Source organism: Manis pentadactyla, chromosome 10 (assembly GCF_030020395.1).
Source record: "Manis pentadactyla isolate mManPen7 chromosome 10, mManPen7.hap1, whole genome shotgun sequence".
Classification (NCBI taxonomy): Eukaryota; Metazoa; Chordata; class Mammalia; order Pholidota; family Manidae; genus Manis; species Manis pentadactyla.
In genome coordinates, this window is record NC_080028.1 from 119338722 (window position 1) to 119356005 (window position 17284).

The following is a 17284-nucleotide window of genomic DNA, read 5'->3' on the forward strand; positions in this document are numbered from 1 at the left end:
GAGTCATATGGCCAGATTTGGGCATATGCTGTTAATAGGTAGCAGACTGTTTGCTAAGTAAAATACCTGTGGCTGAGACTGAACCTCTACCATCAGCTTGCAGTCAGACCCTCAGTTTAGATCATCATTATGGGTTCTCTGTCTCTGTTGTCAGTTCCGCTGGTGACAGAAAAGCCAGCAAGGTCTTCGGGCCGAAGGGCTTGCATTAGCCATACTCATCTGCATGACCTCCACATTTGCTATGCTGGGTTGAAACAAGGTTCATTTGAAGGACTTGGGCCTCCGAGAGATTGCAAACCAGTGAAATCACCCAAACCAGGAGTAACAACACCAATCTGCCAACATAATGTTGTGACAGTCTTTTGTTGTCTAATGTTTATTTTCAAAGTTGTCTGATTTAGTCAATGAGATAGGGTATTGATTCCATTATTAACTCCAAATATGATTTTAATTCACTAAGTAGAGTTTTCTAGCTCTCTTTGCAGTCTACACTGTCTTTGGGAGTGGCCCTGGGGCACTAATTTTAGTTTCTTGTAGGATGTCAGAGATGAGAGCTTGAATTAATTATCTACCCTTTATAGCCTGAATATTGAAGACATTTTTATGGGTGTTGGAAACTCAAGATACCCAGTAAATAGTTAATGTGTCCCAATATGAATTAAAACTTGACCTTCAAGGATTCAAACTTATTACAGATATGGCCTATTTAATGACTCATTCTCATACTGCTTTCCCATTTGGCAGCTCAATTTTGCCTGTTGTTAAACCTGGAAAGAATGAATGGAGCCTCACAGTGGCTTACTACAACTTGAATGTTGGAGTCCTATCTATTAAGGCCTCCATACCCAATATCATATTAATGAATTTACTAACTCCATCAAATCAGCAATTGATAAATATCTTGCTATTATATATTTGGCTAATGTATTTTACTAAGTATCTATTCCACGGGTCATAATCCCTTTGGTGAAGACTGAGAGCAGGATTAGCAATTAAATTATTGCAGTGTTCCACTGTGCTTCCTCAAGGGGACCCAGCTTTCCTTTCATTCAGAGGGTTCTGGGTCTGTAAATTGGATCAACTCTGGGAATCGACTGAGGGGCCCTTGACTCTGTTTTTATGATTCATGTTAGACTTTGGTTCATTTGGCCCAGGATTTTTCTGCTTACACAGACTAAGTAAAAGTTTAGTAGTCTTCCTATCTATTTTAACTCTAGGAACACCATGCTCAACTAGTCAACACCATTTAAGTCTGCAGAGTTCAGACTATTCTGATTGCTGCTTGGACGCTGCTGTCCCCTACGGGAACCATGGCCATCCTGCTGCTGGTGGTTGCGTGTGGCCACTTGGTCCCTGCCAGCCTGGGATCCACTTACTCCTACTGCCTTTAGGCTTCCCAATTCAGTGACTGCATTTCCCACTCTAAGGTCTGCCCTGTAAAGAAGAGCAATCAGAGTTCTTCACAGATGCCAGAGCTCCCCCCAACCCCAACAAGTTTATTTCTCATAGTATTGGTGGAAAGTATGTATAAAAGTATATTCTAGACACTCCCGGTGTGGATGAATGGTTCTTAAAATGACAAATCTAGTCTAACATTCCAATCTCCCTAACCTTCTGAATCCCTTCACCTACGTTAAACCAAGGTGGGTATGGAGTTTCTAATTGACCCACAGTGAGACATCTTTTAGTCCAAGTCCACGTAACCAACCAAATAAACTGTTAGAGCTCCTCTGACTCCCTGAACTTTAACAATAAATACAGGATCTTTGCTCATGTGCCCATATCAATAAATTCAGTCTGATTGAACATCATGGTCCTTCCACCATTATCCCATATCCTTGGTATCCATTCTCACACATGGAGAATGATGTGGAATGTTTGTATCCAACCCCCAATTTTTTTACGGTATTATTGATAAACACTCTTATGAAGGTTTCACATGAAAAACCATGTGGTTACTACATTCACCCTTATTATCAAGTTGCCTTCCTCACCCCATTGCAGTCACAGTTCATCAGCGTAGTAAGATGCCACAGAGTCACTACTTGCCTTCTCTGTGCTACACTGCCTTCCCTTGCCCCCACCCCACACCATGTGTACTAATCATAATACCCCTCAATCTCCTACCACTCCCTCTCCCACCCATCCCCTTTGGTAACCACTAGTCCCTCTTGGAATTTGTGAGTCTGCTGCTGTTTTGTTCCTTCAGTTTGTTTTGTTGTTATACTCCACAAAAAAAGGAATACATTTGGTACTTGTCATTCTCTGCCTGGCTTATTTCATTGAGCATCATATGCTCCAGCTCCAGCCATGCTGTGGCAAATGGTAGGATTTGCTTCTTTCTTATGGATGTAAAGTATTCCATTATGTATATGTACCACATCTTCTTTATTCATTTATCTATTGATGGACACTTAGGTTGCTTCCATATCTTGGCTATTGTAAATAGTGCTGCGATAAACATAGGGGCACACATGTCTTTTTGAGTCTGAGAAATTGTTTCCTTTGGGTAAATTCCTAGGAGTGGAATTCCTGGGTCAAATGGTATTTTTACTTTCAGTTTTTGAGGAACTTCTACATTACTTTCCACAATAGATAAACTAGTTTACATTTGACCAGCAGTATATGAGGGTTCCCCTTTCTCCACATCCTCGCCAGCATTTGTTGGTGCTCATCTTTACAATGCTGGCCATCCTAACTAATTTGAGGTGATATCACATTGTGATTTTAATTTCCATTTCCCTGATAATTAGCAATGTGAGGCATCTTTTCCTGTGCCTCTTGGCCATCTGAATTTCTTCTTTGGAGAAGTGTCCGTTCATATCCTCTGCCTATTTTTTAATAGGTTTATTTGCTTTTCCATTGTTGAGGTGTATGAGTTCTTTATATATTTTGGATGTTAACCCCTTGTTGGATATGTTATTTACAAATACATTCTCCAATACTGTAGGATGCCTTTTTGTTCTGCTGATGGTATCCTTTTGCTGTACAAAAGTTTTTTAGCTTGATATAATCCCATTTGTTCATTGCTGTTTGTGTTCCCCTGCCTGAAGAGAGGCGTTCAGGAAAAGTTGCTCATGTTCATATTCAAGAGAGTTTTGCCTATGCTGTCTTCTAAGAGTTTTATGGTTTCAAAACATACATTCAGATCTTTGATCCATTTTGAGTTTACATTTGTGTATGAGGTTAGACAATAATCCAGTTTCATACTCTTGCATGTAGCTGTCCAGTTTCACCAACACCAGTTGTTGAAGAGGCTGTCATTTCACCATTGTATGTCCATGGCTTCTTTATCATATATTAATTGATCATATATGGTTGGGTTTATATTGGGACTCTCTAGTCTGTTCCAATGGTCTATGTGTCTGTTCTTGTACTAGTACCAAATTGTCTTGATTACTGTGGCTTTGGAGCAGAGCTTGAAGTCAGGAAGCGCAATCCCCTCCGCTCCCCGCCTTATTCTTCCTTCTTAGGATTGCTTTGGCTATTCAGGGTCTCTTGTGGTTCCATGTGAAGTTTAGAACTATTCGCTCTAGTTCATTGAAGAATTCTGTTGGTATTTTGAGAAGGATTGCATAGAATCTGTAGGTTGCTTTAGGCATGACAGCCATTTTGACAATATTAATTCTTTCTATCCACAAGCACAGGATGTGTTTCCATTTACTGGTATCTTCTTGAATTTCTCTCATGAGTGTCTTGTAGTTTTCAGGGTATAGGTCTTTCACTTCCTTGGTTCAGTTTATTCCTAGGTATTTTATTCTTTTTGATGCAATTGTGAATGGAATTGTTTTCCTGATTCCTCTTTCTTCTATTTCATCATTAGTGTATATGAATGCAACAGATTTCTGTGTATTAATTTTGTATCCTGCAACTTTGCTGAATTCACTTATTAGATCTAGTAGTTTTGGAGTGGAATCTGTAGGGTTTTTTTATGTACACTATCATGTCATCTACAAACAAGGACAGTTTAACTTCTTCCTTGACAATCTGGAGGCCTTTTATTTCTATGTGTTGTCTGATTGCCGTGGCTAGGACCTCCAGTCCTATGTTGAATAAAAGTGGGGAGAATGGGCATCCTTATCTTGTTCCTGATCTTAAAGGAAAAGCTTTCAGCTTCCTCCTCATACTCAACTGCTGTTAAGTATGATGTTGGTGGTGGGTTTGTCATATGTGGCCTTTATTATGTTGAGATACTTCCCCTTAATAACCATTTTGTTGAGAGTTTTTATTATGAATGGATGTTAATTTTGTCAAATGCTCTTTCAGCATCTATAGAGATGATCATGTGGGTTTTTTGTTGTTGTTGATGTGGTGGATGATGTTGATGGATTTTCGAATGTTGTACCATCCTTGCACCCCTGGAGTAAATCCTACTTGATCATGGTGTATGATCTTTCAAACGTTTTTTTGCATTCAATTTGCTAATATTGTGCTCAGGATTTTTGCATCTATGTTCATCAGTCATATTGGTCTCTTAATTTCTTTTCTTATGGGGTCTTTTCCTGATTTTATTATTAGAGTGATGCTGGCCTCGTGGAATGAGTTTGGTAGTATTCCCTCCTCTTCTACTTTTTGAAAACTTCAAGGAGGATGGGTATTAGGTCATCACTATATGATAAAATTCAGCAGTGAAGCCATCTGGTCCAGGTATTTTGTTCTTGGGTAGTTTTTGATTACCAGTTCAGTTTTGTTGCTGGTAATTGGTCTATTCAGATTTTCTGTTTCTTCCTGTGTCAGCCTTGGAAGGTGTATTTTTCTAGAAAATGTCCATTTCTTCTAGGTTATCCAGTTTATAAGAATAAAATTTTTCATAGTATTCTCTAATAATTCTTTGTGTTTCTGTGGTGTTCACCATGATTTTTCTGTTCTCATTTCTGATTCTGTTTATGTGAGTAGACTCTTTTTTTTTCTTGATAAGTCTGGCTAGGGTTTATCTATTATGTTAATTTTCTCAGAGAACCAGCTCCTGCTTCCATTGATTCTTTCTATTGTTTTATTCTTCGTGATTTTATTTATTTCTGCTCTAGTCGTTATTATGCCCCTCCTTCTACTGACTTCAGGCCTCTGTTCTTCTTTTTCTAGTTTTGTTAATTATGAGTTTAGACTCTTCCTATGAGATTTTTCTTCTTTCCTGAGGTAGGCCTGTATTGCAATATACTTCCCTCTTAGCACGGCCTTTGCTGGGTCCCACAGATTTTGCAGTGTTGAACTATTGTTGTCATTTGTCTCCATATATTGCTTGATCTCTGTTGTTATTTAGTCATTGATCCATTTGTTATTTAGAAAGCATATAATTAAGCCTCCATGTGTTCATTGTATTTTTCATTTACTTCGTGTAATTTATTTCTAGTTTCATACCTTTGTGGTATGAGAAGCTGGTTGGTACAATTTCAATCTTTTTGAATTTATTGAGGCTCTTTTTGTTTATGACCTATTTGTGAAAATTTTCCATAGTTTATGACCTATTTGTGAAAATGTTCCACGTGCACTTGAGAAGAATGTGTACCCTGCTGCTTTTGGGTGGAGTGTTCTGTAAATGTCTGTTAGGTCCATCTTTTCTAATGTGTTGTTCAGTGCCTCTGTCTCTTTACTTATGTTCTGTTTGGTTGATCTGTCCTTTGGAGTGAGTACCATGTTGAAATCTCCTAAAATGAATGCATTGCATTCTATTTCCCCCTTTAATTCTGTTAGTATTTGTTTCACACATGTAGGTGATCCTGTGTTAGGTGCATATGTATTTATAATGGTTATATCCTCCTCTTGGACTGACCCCTTTATCATTATGTAATGACCTTCTTTGTCTCCTGTTACTTTCTTTGTTTTGAAGCCTATTTAGTCTGCTACAAGTACTGAAACACCTGCTTTTTTCTCCCTATTAGCTGCATGAAATATCTTTTTCCATCTCTTTACTCTCAGTCTGTGTATGTCTTTAGGTTTGAAGTGAGTCTCTTGTAGGCAGCATATAGATGGGTCTTGTGTTTTTATCCATTCAGTGACTCTCTGTATTTTGATTGGTGTATTCAGACTTTTTACATTTAGGGTGGTCATCGATATGTATGTACTTATTGCCATTGCAGGCTTTAGATTCATGGTTACCAAAGGTTTAGGGGTAACTTACTTACTTACTATCTAACAGTCTAATTTAACTCACTATTACATCGCTATTATGAACACCATCTAAAGGGTTTATCCCCCCTCCTTTTTCTTCCTCCTCCATTATTTATATATTAGGTGTCATATTCTGTACTCTTCGTCTGTCCCTTGACTGACTTTGGGAGTAGTTGATTTAATTTTGCTTCTGCTTAGCAATTAATTGTTCTACTTTCTTAACTGTGGTTTTATTTCTTCTGGTGACAGCTATTTAGCCTTAGGAACACTTCCATCTATAGCAGTCCCTCCAAAATACACTGTGGAAATGGTTTGTGGGAGGTAAATTCTCTCAACTTTTGCTTATCTAGAAATTGTTTAATTCGTCCTTCAAATTTAAATGATAATCTCGCCAGGTACCGTATTCTTGGTTCCAGGCCCTTCTGCTTCATTGCATTAAACATATCATGCCAGTCCCTTCCAGCCTGTAAGATTTCTGTTGAGAAGTCTGATGATAGCCTGATGAGTTTTCCTTTGTATGTGATCTTTTTTCTGTCTCTGGACACTTTTTATAGTCTGTCCTGATCCTTGATCTTTGTCATTTTAATTATTATACATCTTGATGTTGTCTTCCTTTCGTCCCTAGTGTTTGGAGATCTGTGCACCTCCCTGGCCTGAGAGACCATCTCCTTCCCCAGATTGGGGAAGTTTTCAGCAATTGCTTCCTTAAAGACATTTTCTATCCCTTTTTCTCTCTTCTTCTTCTTCTGGTACTCCTAAAATGCAAATACTGCTCCATTTGGATTGGTCGCATGGTTCTCTCAATATTCTTTCATTCCTTGAGATCCTTTTTTTCTCTTTGTGTTCCTCAGCTTATTTGTACTCCTCTCCAATTTCTATTCCATTTACCATCTCCTCCACTATATCTAATCTGTTTTTAAATCCCTCCATTGTATGTTTCATTTCTGATACTGTATTCCATAATGAACGGATCTCCGACCAGAATTCTTCTCTAAGTTCTTGAATATTTTTCTTACCTCCATGAGCATGTTTATGATTTTTATTTTGAAATCTCTTTCAGGAAGATTGATGAGTTCAGTTTCACGTGACCCTTTTTCTGGTGTTTATGGGAGTTTGGTTTGAACCAGGTTCCCTTGACATTTTATATTTGTATGTGGCGCCCTCTAGTGCCCAGAAGCTCCACTCTTTGTAGCTGCTCAGCCCCTGGGGGTAGGAAAGAGCTGTTTCCTGCTTCCTGGCTGCTGGGCCTGTCTCCACTGCCATAACCCAATGGCCGAGCACACAGATGTAAGCCTCTATGCTTTGCAGCTGCCATAGACAGCACCCCCCAAATTCTTATCCTTAAGTGCTAACCCCAGTGTGGCAATATTTGAAAATGGGGCCTTTGGGAAGTAGCTAGGTTTAGATTAGATCATGACAGAAGCTCCCTAGTGATGGGATTTGTGGCCTTCTGAAAAGACAAAGAGAAATGTCTGTGTGAACCCACTGAATAAAGGCCATGTGAGGCTGTAGTGAGAAGGTGGCCATTGGCAAACTAGGAAGACAGCCTTCACCAAAACCTGACCAAGTCGGAACACTGTTCTCAAATTCTATCCTCCAGAACTGTGAGAAATAAGTTTCAGTTTTCCAGCTGCCCAAGCTGTGGTATTTTGTTATGGCAGTCTAAGCTAACATATACATAAACACAGTTATTGGCATAGTATTTTTTTTTCTGTCAGATGAGCTAATCTAAGAGAAACAATGCAGCAGAATTGTTTCTACCCCCAGTTCTTGGTCTCTAATTCCATTCTCTAGAAAAAGCAACCAGGGATCCTTTTGTCTGATTCTAGGACCGAAGAAAGAAAGAATACAAGATGAGTCTGGAGCAACTTGTAGTGCCAGAAAGCAAGGAAATGTTCAAAAAACAAAAACATAAAGTAAGGAAGTATTCAAAAACAAATGTGCTTTCTAGGACCAAGAAATATAGTAGCTAGGAACTAAAAATATCTAAATATAAACTGTGAACCATAGTTAAAAATAATGCATACTATTGGTTTATTAATTATAACAATGCATCGTGCTAATATAAACTTTTGATAATGAAAGTTGGTGTGTGGTATATGGTACTCTGTACTGTATTCTCAATATTTCTGTAAATATAAAATGGTTCTAAAAAACAAAGTATATTAAAATATATATTATATCAACTGTTTATTTGCATGTGTTTTGAATTTTTTTTAAAGTAAAGTTCTCCATTATAGTCTATTTTTTGTATCTTTTTTAATTGCAATGTAGTTAATATACAATATAATCTTGGTTTCAGATGTACAACAAGGTCATTAGATAATAGCATACATTACTAAATGCTCATATTACAATTTGATTGGTTATATTCTTTATGCTACACTTCCATTCCTATGACTAATTTATGATTTCAAGTTTGTACCTCTCTTTATCCCCCTCACCTATGTCACCCATTCCCTTAACCCCTCTCCCTTACAGTAACCAACAGTCTGTTCACCAATAGCAAAGGTTCTCAGAGTGTGGTTCTTAAGTCAGCAATAAAATTATCAACTGAAAACATATTAGAAATGCAATTTCTTGGATCCTACTATAGATCTACTGAATCACAAACTCTGAAATTGGAAACAATTTGTGTTTCAACAAGCTCCCCAGGTGATCCCAATATATTCTAAAATTTGAGAACCAGTATATCATTGGCTTTCCATTTAAAAAATTGAATGTAAAACATAGTCAAAAATTGAAGTAGTGACTCTATAGCATCTTACTAATGCTGATGGGCAGTGACTGTAATGGGGTATGTGGTGGGGACTTGATAATAGGGGGTAATGTAGTAACCACAATGTTGCTCATGTGAAACTTGAGCATAAGATTATATATCAATGATACCTTAATAAAAAAACAAAAAATATAGTCAAAAATTGATGAGACAAAATTCAAATCTTAACTCAATCATTTCTTTGCTCTGTGATTTTGTCATTAAAATCACTGAGTTTCAATTTCCTCATTTTTGAAATAAGGCTAATTCTGCTTAACCCACACATTTCTTATGATTATTAAATTAATGCATGGAGAAGGCTTTTAAACACTGAGGACACATAATGAAGCTGTTCAGTTTCTGATTCCTTTACCAGTTCTTATTAACACCAGGTTAATGGGGCTCTGTTGTCAAAGTTACATGTCTTAGCTTCTTCACAAATATGGAGACTCAAGAAATGTAAACAAAGGGTAAAAATAAGGAAAAGAGAAGTGCATATTAGCTGCATTTTAGTACCTAGCACTATTTCTTAATTCTTTTCAGATACTAGGAGATTCTTATTCTTATCTGACATTACATAGATCCATGTTCATGGAGAATCCAAAAATTTCAAATGAAATACTAAATTCAGCTATTTCTGGTTAATCTGGAGGGCAAAAAATAAGACATGACCCAGCACATAGAATTTAAATATTTACTTTAAACTAACTTTAGATTTTAAAGTCAGTTTAAATGTAGACTTAGTACATTTCTTGTAGTATTAAAGGCAGGGTAATTGTCAGTAATGCAGAAGCTGAGTAGGGGCATAAGTAGATGGAGCAATTACAAGCCAATCACCGTAATTAATAACAAAGCACAACACAGTCAATAGCAAAGTTTAGAATTGATCCTATGCAAATTAATTTAGAAGACTTATAGAAGATTCATAGTCAAGAGCTAATGAATAATACAAACTGGTATTTTGGCTTCATGAATGTAAATACAAGCATGTAAATCATACTGTGACTCTAATATGTTCAATGCAGTTGTTTGATAGAATGAGTGTTAGATTGCTTTAGCTTTTGAAATAAATCACTTTTAAGGAAGGGAAACAATTACTGTTTAACTTGTAATTTAATGGAGATATAGTTTGTTTCACAGAGATTCTGTTGATATTCCAGAAATAATCTATCTACATGATCATTGCCAGACATTTTACAGGCATGACAGTCATGGTTGCATCAGGGAGGCTGAACCACTAGATATGATGCAGAGTAAGTGATTTCTTATCAACATTAAACTTTGCCCAGTATATGGGTGCTGGTGGAGAACTCTACAGAAGGTTGTTTCTTTCAAGTCAGGAAGTGGCCCTAAGACTACCATAGGTCAGCATGGCCTGGAGAAAAATTGACACAAACCAGGGGAAAGCCAGAAAAATTTGGCATGCTCAAGAAACACTGCAACCCAGAAGAGCAAACAGAGACTACATCTGTCTTTCCCCACACTACTGCTTTCTGGATCTGGGTGATAAGCAGAAAAGTTGGTGCCTACACCACAGATCTGCTCCCTTCCCTGGCCCAGGACTCACAAAAGCTGAGGGCCTGCCTGATGGCTGTCCCACAATGCAAACTAGCCTATCAGCACAGCTGGGTGAGCTTTGGCCAAGTTTGGTGCTCAACATCTTCAGAGCACAGTGGATACTGCTTTGCTTCTGCCTTCCGAATTTTGCGCATTTCCTCTTGTGGTTAACCCTGACCCAAACTGTGCAGAGAAGGAAATTCTGGGAAATGTTCCAGCTTAACTACTTAAGAGCATAATTCCACCTCAAGGAGATTTTGATAGCTTCTTTCCAAATAATGGAGGGCCTCGGGCTAAAATAGTCAGTGAGGCCCTGCAGGAACCTCTACTTGGAGTCAGAAGGTATAGCACTGGGACATCAACTCCATCTTCTGGGTGTGTGACTTTGAAAAGGTCAATGTATAGCATCATAATTTAGGAGCCCTGCCATGAACAGTAAATGAAATTATGAATATAAACCATCTAGGGCAGTTTCTTACTCATAGTAGGTGCTCAATAAATAGGATCTTTTAATCAGATTGAGAAAAAATCTGTGCCTTAAAACATGGGGAACATGAATTTTATCTTTAACTTTAAGTTTAAGCTATGCATGACCTGGTATTCAGCCAAAGATGTAATTGAACTATAAAAACAATTCTATATAATCAATCTAAAATTGACCATATGCCCCCTTTCTATTACAGAGAAGTAATCACAGAAATAAACTGCTATTTATTTTACAGGTTTAGGTTCAGGAAATAAAGGAGCTAATTCCATAAGAAAAATGAGTTTTTTATAAAATCATCTTCTGTAATCATACTTAATAGTTAGAACCAGAATAAAAAATTATCATCTTCTGTGATGGCTGATGGTAATTAATCACTAATTATCCCAAATTTCCTTTGTGTAAAGCATAATGGGATGAAACAGTTGAGGACTTCTGTTTATTCCATTACCATTATCCTTTGTCTTCAGGGTATTCTCTTCCTAACTGTAAGTACGGCAGTGAAAGCACTCATGAATATTCATATGCACCCTTGCCTTTTACAGTTGTTAACACATGACTTTTCCTCATGGACCCATCCTTGCTCCTGTGTTTGAAAAGTGTCACTGTTGTACTTTTCAATCATTCTAGAAAGGAAATTATAATAGATATTTTTTGATCACTAGTGGGTGCTAGAACTGTGATTGGTATTTTATATTCTTTTTTATTAAATTGAAGCTCACAGTTCAATAACTTTCCCTGACTTTAACATTCATGATTCCCTGGTTCATTATGCTGTGATCAAGAAGTTTACAGTTTTGCTTATAGTAACCCAGCAATTCTACAGGCATGAAAACCAAAGAAGTAAAGGACAAACTTACACAGTTAGGAACTATGTACCAGAACAGGGAAGATTATAGAAACAAGAGTGAGTGCTTGACCATTTTGTGTTTAATAAGAACAATTTGAAGACAATAACCTGGAGAAACAAACAAAAGATTATTTGCAAAAAAAAGAGAGAAGTCCTATCATACAGAGACAGCTTTTCTCAATCCTAATACTTAAGACGGTTGGGGGATGGGAGTGGGGTCTACTACATATATTCGAAGAAATCCAACATCATCTCAAGTTACTTTTAACTAGATAAGATATAAAAAAGTCCAGAAATTATCCAGTGGCTAACTATTCATCTAGATTTGTTAAGAATAAACTGATTTTGCCAATATAAGAATCCCATGTCTTTGTAAACAGTGTTGACTGACTTCCTTTGAATTTTTAGGTCCTCTTTTAATTTGCCTTTCCAGAACCATACTGTGGTCATTATTGAAACCAGTAGACTTGTATTAGATAACACAGTCTTAAAACATAGTGTAAGAAGTCTTTTGAATAGTAAGGCTGATGTTAAATTACATTAATCCATGCATTCAACCTGCAGTCAGCTTCTCCAATTCCACAAAATGAAAGAAGCTATGGAGGACTGTGGAGTTAAGTGGCAATTTTTTGTCAAGTAAAAATGTATTCAATGATGAGAACGTTAGATACATTTAGACAGATACAGATATTTATTATATATTATGTATTATACATTATATATTATATATTATGTATTATGTATTATGTATTATATATTACATATCTCTGGACCACTGGGAAAAATATTTCTTTAAAGTTTCTTTTGTTTTAAGGTAGCCTTCTGACTAGCTTTGGGATATCAGCTTGAATTAAACTGCTAATCCATGTCTCGTTGTAAAAAAAAAACAGTCTTTTGATTTTTTATTTAAAAAGTAGGGACTTAAAAGATAGATTTTTTTTCTGTGAACTCAAACATGGCATATTTACTTATGTGTTAGCAAGACACTAAAATTAATTGTAAATAACTGTTTAGGCTATGCTCTAGGTCAGATTTCTGTTTAGAGAATGCTACCTTTTCGATGAATGCTGGAAAACTATACAGAATGGTTAACAGATTCTTGAAATTTACTTGCAGTTCATGGAAACGTTTAAACAGGGGTTTAAGAAGATGTATCCAGCGGGTTTTTATTAAGGTTGAGGACTTCTAAATATGTTGTCATCATTTGCTATGTATTCAATAACTTTTTATACAGCAGAGTAAGAATGGGAGTTTTATAAGGGTAAGAACAAAAACTTACAAAAGGATACCTAATCAATAAACCTTCAGAACCTCTACTATAGCTCAAGAAAATAACTGATCTTTACGGTTGTTTCTAATTTTAAACTTGCATGATTCTATGAAAAACTTGATTACTTCGTGAATACTAATTTAATGAAAAATTTTGCATTGAACATTTATGCAGTGCTGGAAGCTGTGGCTGTATACGTGCAAGTTCAATATTTATGACTCTGTGTTGGGCAGAAAAATGGCCTCCCAAAAAGGTCCATGTTCCAAACCCCAGAATTTATATTATGCTATATTACAAAGGTAAGTTACGGTGACAGATGTAATTAAAGTTGCTTATCATTTTATTCTAAAATAGGAAGATTTTCCTGGATTATCCAGATGGGCCAAATGTAACCACAAATGTCCTTACAAGAGAGAGGCAGAAGTGATGGGATGTGAGAAAGACCTAAGAGCCATTGTTGGCTTTGAAGATGAAAAGATGCCCAAGAATGAAAGATTGGGCAGCTTCTACAAATGAGAAAGTGAGGCTCCCCTAGATTCTCAAGAAAGAAACAGAGCCCTCCTGACACCCTGATTTTAGCCTGCCATGACTCACTTCAAATATCTGACATCCAGGTCTGTAAGAAGAAATTCATGTCATTTCAAGCCACTAAATTTTAGTAATTTGTTACAATAGCAACAGAATACTAATACAGACTCTGTGACATAACTCTGCTATAATAATGGTAATCAGAGCCTACAATGGATTATAAAGCAGAATCCTTTATTCAATTCATGGTAGTGATGGGGGAAGTCAAGAAGAGGTTTCCCAATGGAGTGACAGAGCCCATCCATAGCTGAGTTTCAAGAATGAGTAGGATTTCGTGAGAAGCAAACATGGGAGAAAGCTCTCCTAAGCAGAGAGATCATCATATGCTAAAGTTCAAAGAGGCAAGAAAACATGGACTGTTTCCAAGTGTCTAAAGCACTGGGGGAAATACACAGGGCTGGATGCATGATTTGTCTGTATGTCAGACGGAGGTGGGTGCATTTTATCCAAACAGGCAGAAGGAAACCTGGTGGAGAGGAGAGAATGAGTTCAGAAAATTGATAAGAGATATAATAAATTATAGACTTTAATTTCAAGGTTCTAATTGTTTCTGTATCTTTTGCAGTGCTGTTCTGGTAAACCAACTCTTAAAAAACAAGAAACAAAAACTCTGATGGGTAGCATTTGTCATTTTTTGTCATGTAAATATCCCCACCATGGCTAATTACAGCATCGCATCATTAAATGTACAGCTGTGAAGACCTGTACAAATGGCTCTCACAGGCCCATAGGAGCAAGTCCCAGCACCTCACTTTTGTGTTTTCCAGTTAATAAACTCAGAAGAAGAAAAAAAAGAATTGTGACTCTTTAATATGTTAATATTGTTCCTCCCTGTCCCCCCAGCCCCCCATCCTGCTTTGAACAGATTCAAGAGATTCTTGGGTACATGAAGCTGCCCAGTTTGATCACTCTGGAGTTCCTCTATTCAACAAAATGCAATTAACCCAGTGGAAGAGATGGCAGCTCTATTAGGGATCCTGCCTATTAGGAGTTTTTATGTTGCCCTCTACAAATAGGAAGCATCTACTTGCCTTCTCTGTCTTGTAGGCTCTCTGCTTTTACAATGCTATTTTCTTCTACTGCAAATTATTTTTTTTCTGTATGCTATATGTAGCTCCACGGGGGAGCGTGTTCCTGGACAGGGGTGAATAAACCTGTGCGACTGAAATCATTCAAGTGAAAGGCAAGGCTGGGAGAAACCCTTTTACTGCTCACAAGGGGGCCCGGCTACGTTCGCTCGCTCTCTCCTTTCTCCCCCATCCATCTAGCTAAAGCCGGCTCGGTGCTCTCCAGTCCCCCCTGCAGCCCTGGCGGCCACAGCGCCCACTCACCTCTCCACCCTCCCCTTCTGGGAGGAACTCTGAGGGCAGACACCAGACCAGCTGTGCAGTGGAGGGAAGGAGAGAACTGCCTCTCTCCACCCCTTGCCCTGGAGGCTGCAGGAAGCAGTGGTATATATGACAGGCTAAGGCCAGGTGGGAGACTAGAAATTAATGCCACACTGTATCTGTCCCCACTATAGATATCTCATCTAAATAATTATGCTGACTCCATTCATTGATATCATCGTAGATGGTTTTCAGAGGAAATATAATACCTTCATTCTTTATAATTGTTTCAAACATTCATCCACGATTTCCCCACATATTGGGGCTTCCAATGATTGAAGGTTTTCTGTAAATATCTTCTATCACAACCAGCACACAGATAATAGTTGTTCTAAAGAGAAATAATGCTTAAAAGCTCATGTAACCATAATCTCATAGTACAGAAAGCTTGAGAACAATTTTAAGTTTAAAAACATTCCATGTTGTTTATCTTTAATTTATTCTAGGGGAGACATTTTTAAAAATAAAATAAGCAATAAAATGCTTCAAGTTTATATAGATAACAAAGCTTGGAGTGAAGAGGCCAACAGGAAATATCAAATTAATTACTTGTTAAACACATAATTGTACAAGGTTTCTATTTCGATCCATAAATTGTTCAATTAATACTTTGCAGAAGAAGGTAACATTGTGGAAAGCCTAGACGCAACTTCAGTTAAACATGAGAAACTCAAAATTTGTGACAAATTCACACAGTTTTGAAAACTCCTATTTTGTTTTCATATTACATTTTCTTCCATCTCCTCTGCAATATTGGTGGTTATTTTTATTGTACCTATATTTCTTCTGTAAAAAATGGAACGTTCCTGCAATGTCAACAGTATTTGTGAGCCCTGAATAGTTCATCAGTGTTTCATCCAAACCAGCCATCAGTCGCTAAAGGGATAGCTGGTTAGATTTTAATTACTTTTTTAATTCCTTTTTTTAATATTCCTAAGCATCACCAGCAACTTTTGTTATTTGGGATCTCTGTGAAAGGAGTAAATAAATATGTTCTGCTTCTGACTCATAACTATTAATTAGCAGACTAGCTTTCTCTAATCAGTGAAGAGTTTTATCCCATATTAAAAAATATCTCATTATTTACTTAGAAATAAGACAATATCCAAATGATGGTTTCAAGGTGTGGACTTCTTTTTTAATTATGAAAAAAAGACACCGTTATGTCAGTTTTCCATTCTGACCATTAAGGACATACTGAAGGAAGCTATGCCAAGGAACTTGAGAAAATGAAAATATTCTCTTTTGCCAGCTTTTTGCCGACACTTACTGAGCACTGACTGTACGTGTGTTCTGTATTGCACTAAGTGCTAGGGGAAGGAGAAAAAGAGCACAGAAAGTAATTAATATTTGCTGAGTAAACAAACATGAAATTATAGTTTTCAGAAAAAGGTATAGTACCACAGGATACATAGAATATGCACAAGATACATAGAATATGCAAAAAAAAAAAACCAGTAATATGGGCCCTCTTAAAAACTGAGTCAGGAAAAATAGCATGGACCATCAAAAGATAAAATAACTTTTCCCTAAGAGGGGCCATAATAGATTTCACAGAGGAGACAGTGTTTCAGCACATTCTTATGCAGAACCAACATCACATTGGATCCTCAAATTTGTGAATGAACTCAAGTAGCAATGTAAAGAATGTCCTTAAACTTCATTAGATAATTAGAATTTTTTTTAAAATCCAGAAACTTTATTTGATACCTAAAGTAAAAATATCAAACTTCATTTGATAAATTAGAAGTAATAGCTTATAAGTAGGCCTAAGATGGATTCTGACATTGAGGCATAGCCTGGAACTAAGACTAAAACAAGAACTTTAATGCCGAAAAGGATTGTGTAAAGTTCAAATTTCCAGGCATCATTTGCTCTGATTACAAAGGAACGTCTTATTTTCATTAAGTATTCAAATCATACTGAGTCAGACCCCACAGTCTTGATTTCCAGAATTTCCAGAACCACCACTACCACCTCTACCACCAACTTTTCCCCATAATTAAATACCCTCAAAATCTCTCCTACTCTCTCCGTAGTATATACAAAAAATAATATTGCTTTTATAACCACCCACTGCTCCTGGGCGCCAACCTCCCACAATGGTGACAGTGGCTGTGATTACCTCCTGACCACGTTAGCTTCTCTCCTTCACTAACCCCTCCCTATTCTGCAACATAATCCTGGAAGCAATCTTTCCCCAGGAGGACTGACATCAGAAGTAGCCACTTTCTTAAGCGAAAAGCAGATCCTCTGTGCAAAGGGACTATCTTTCCCGTGG

General features: G+C 37.1%; 1 long non-coding RNA gene across 1 annotated transcript; it reads left to right on the forward strand.

Moving 5' to 3' along the window:
- The first annotated feature begins 12587 nt into the window (after nucleotides 1-12587).
- Nucleotides 12588-14412, forward strand: LOC130685159 (uncharacterized). Its single transcript, XR_008999536.1, has 2 exons — nucleotides 12588-13641; nucleotides 14181-14412. It is a non-coding gene; the product is annotated as an uncharacterized LOC130685159 (long non-coding RNA).
- The last annotated feature ends 2872 nt before the right edge of the window (nucleotides 14413-17284 follow it).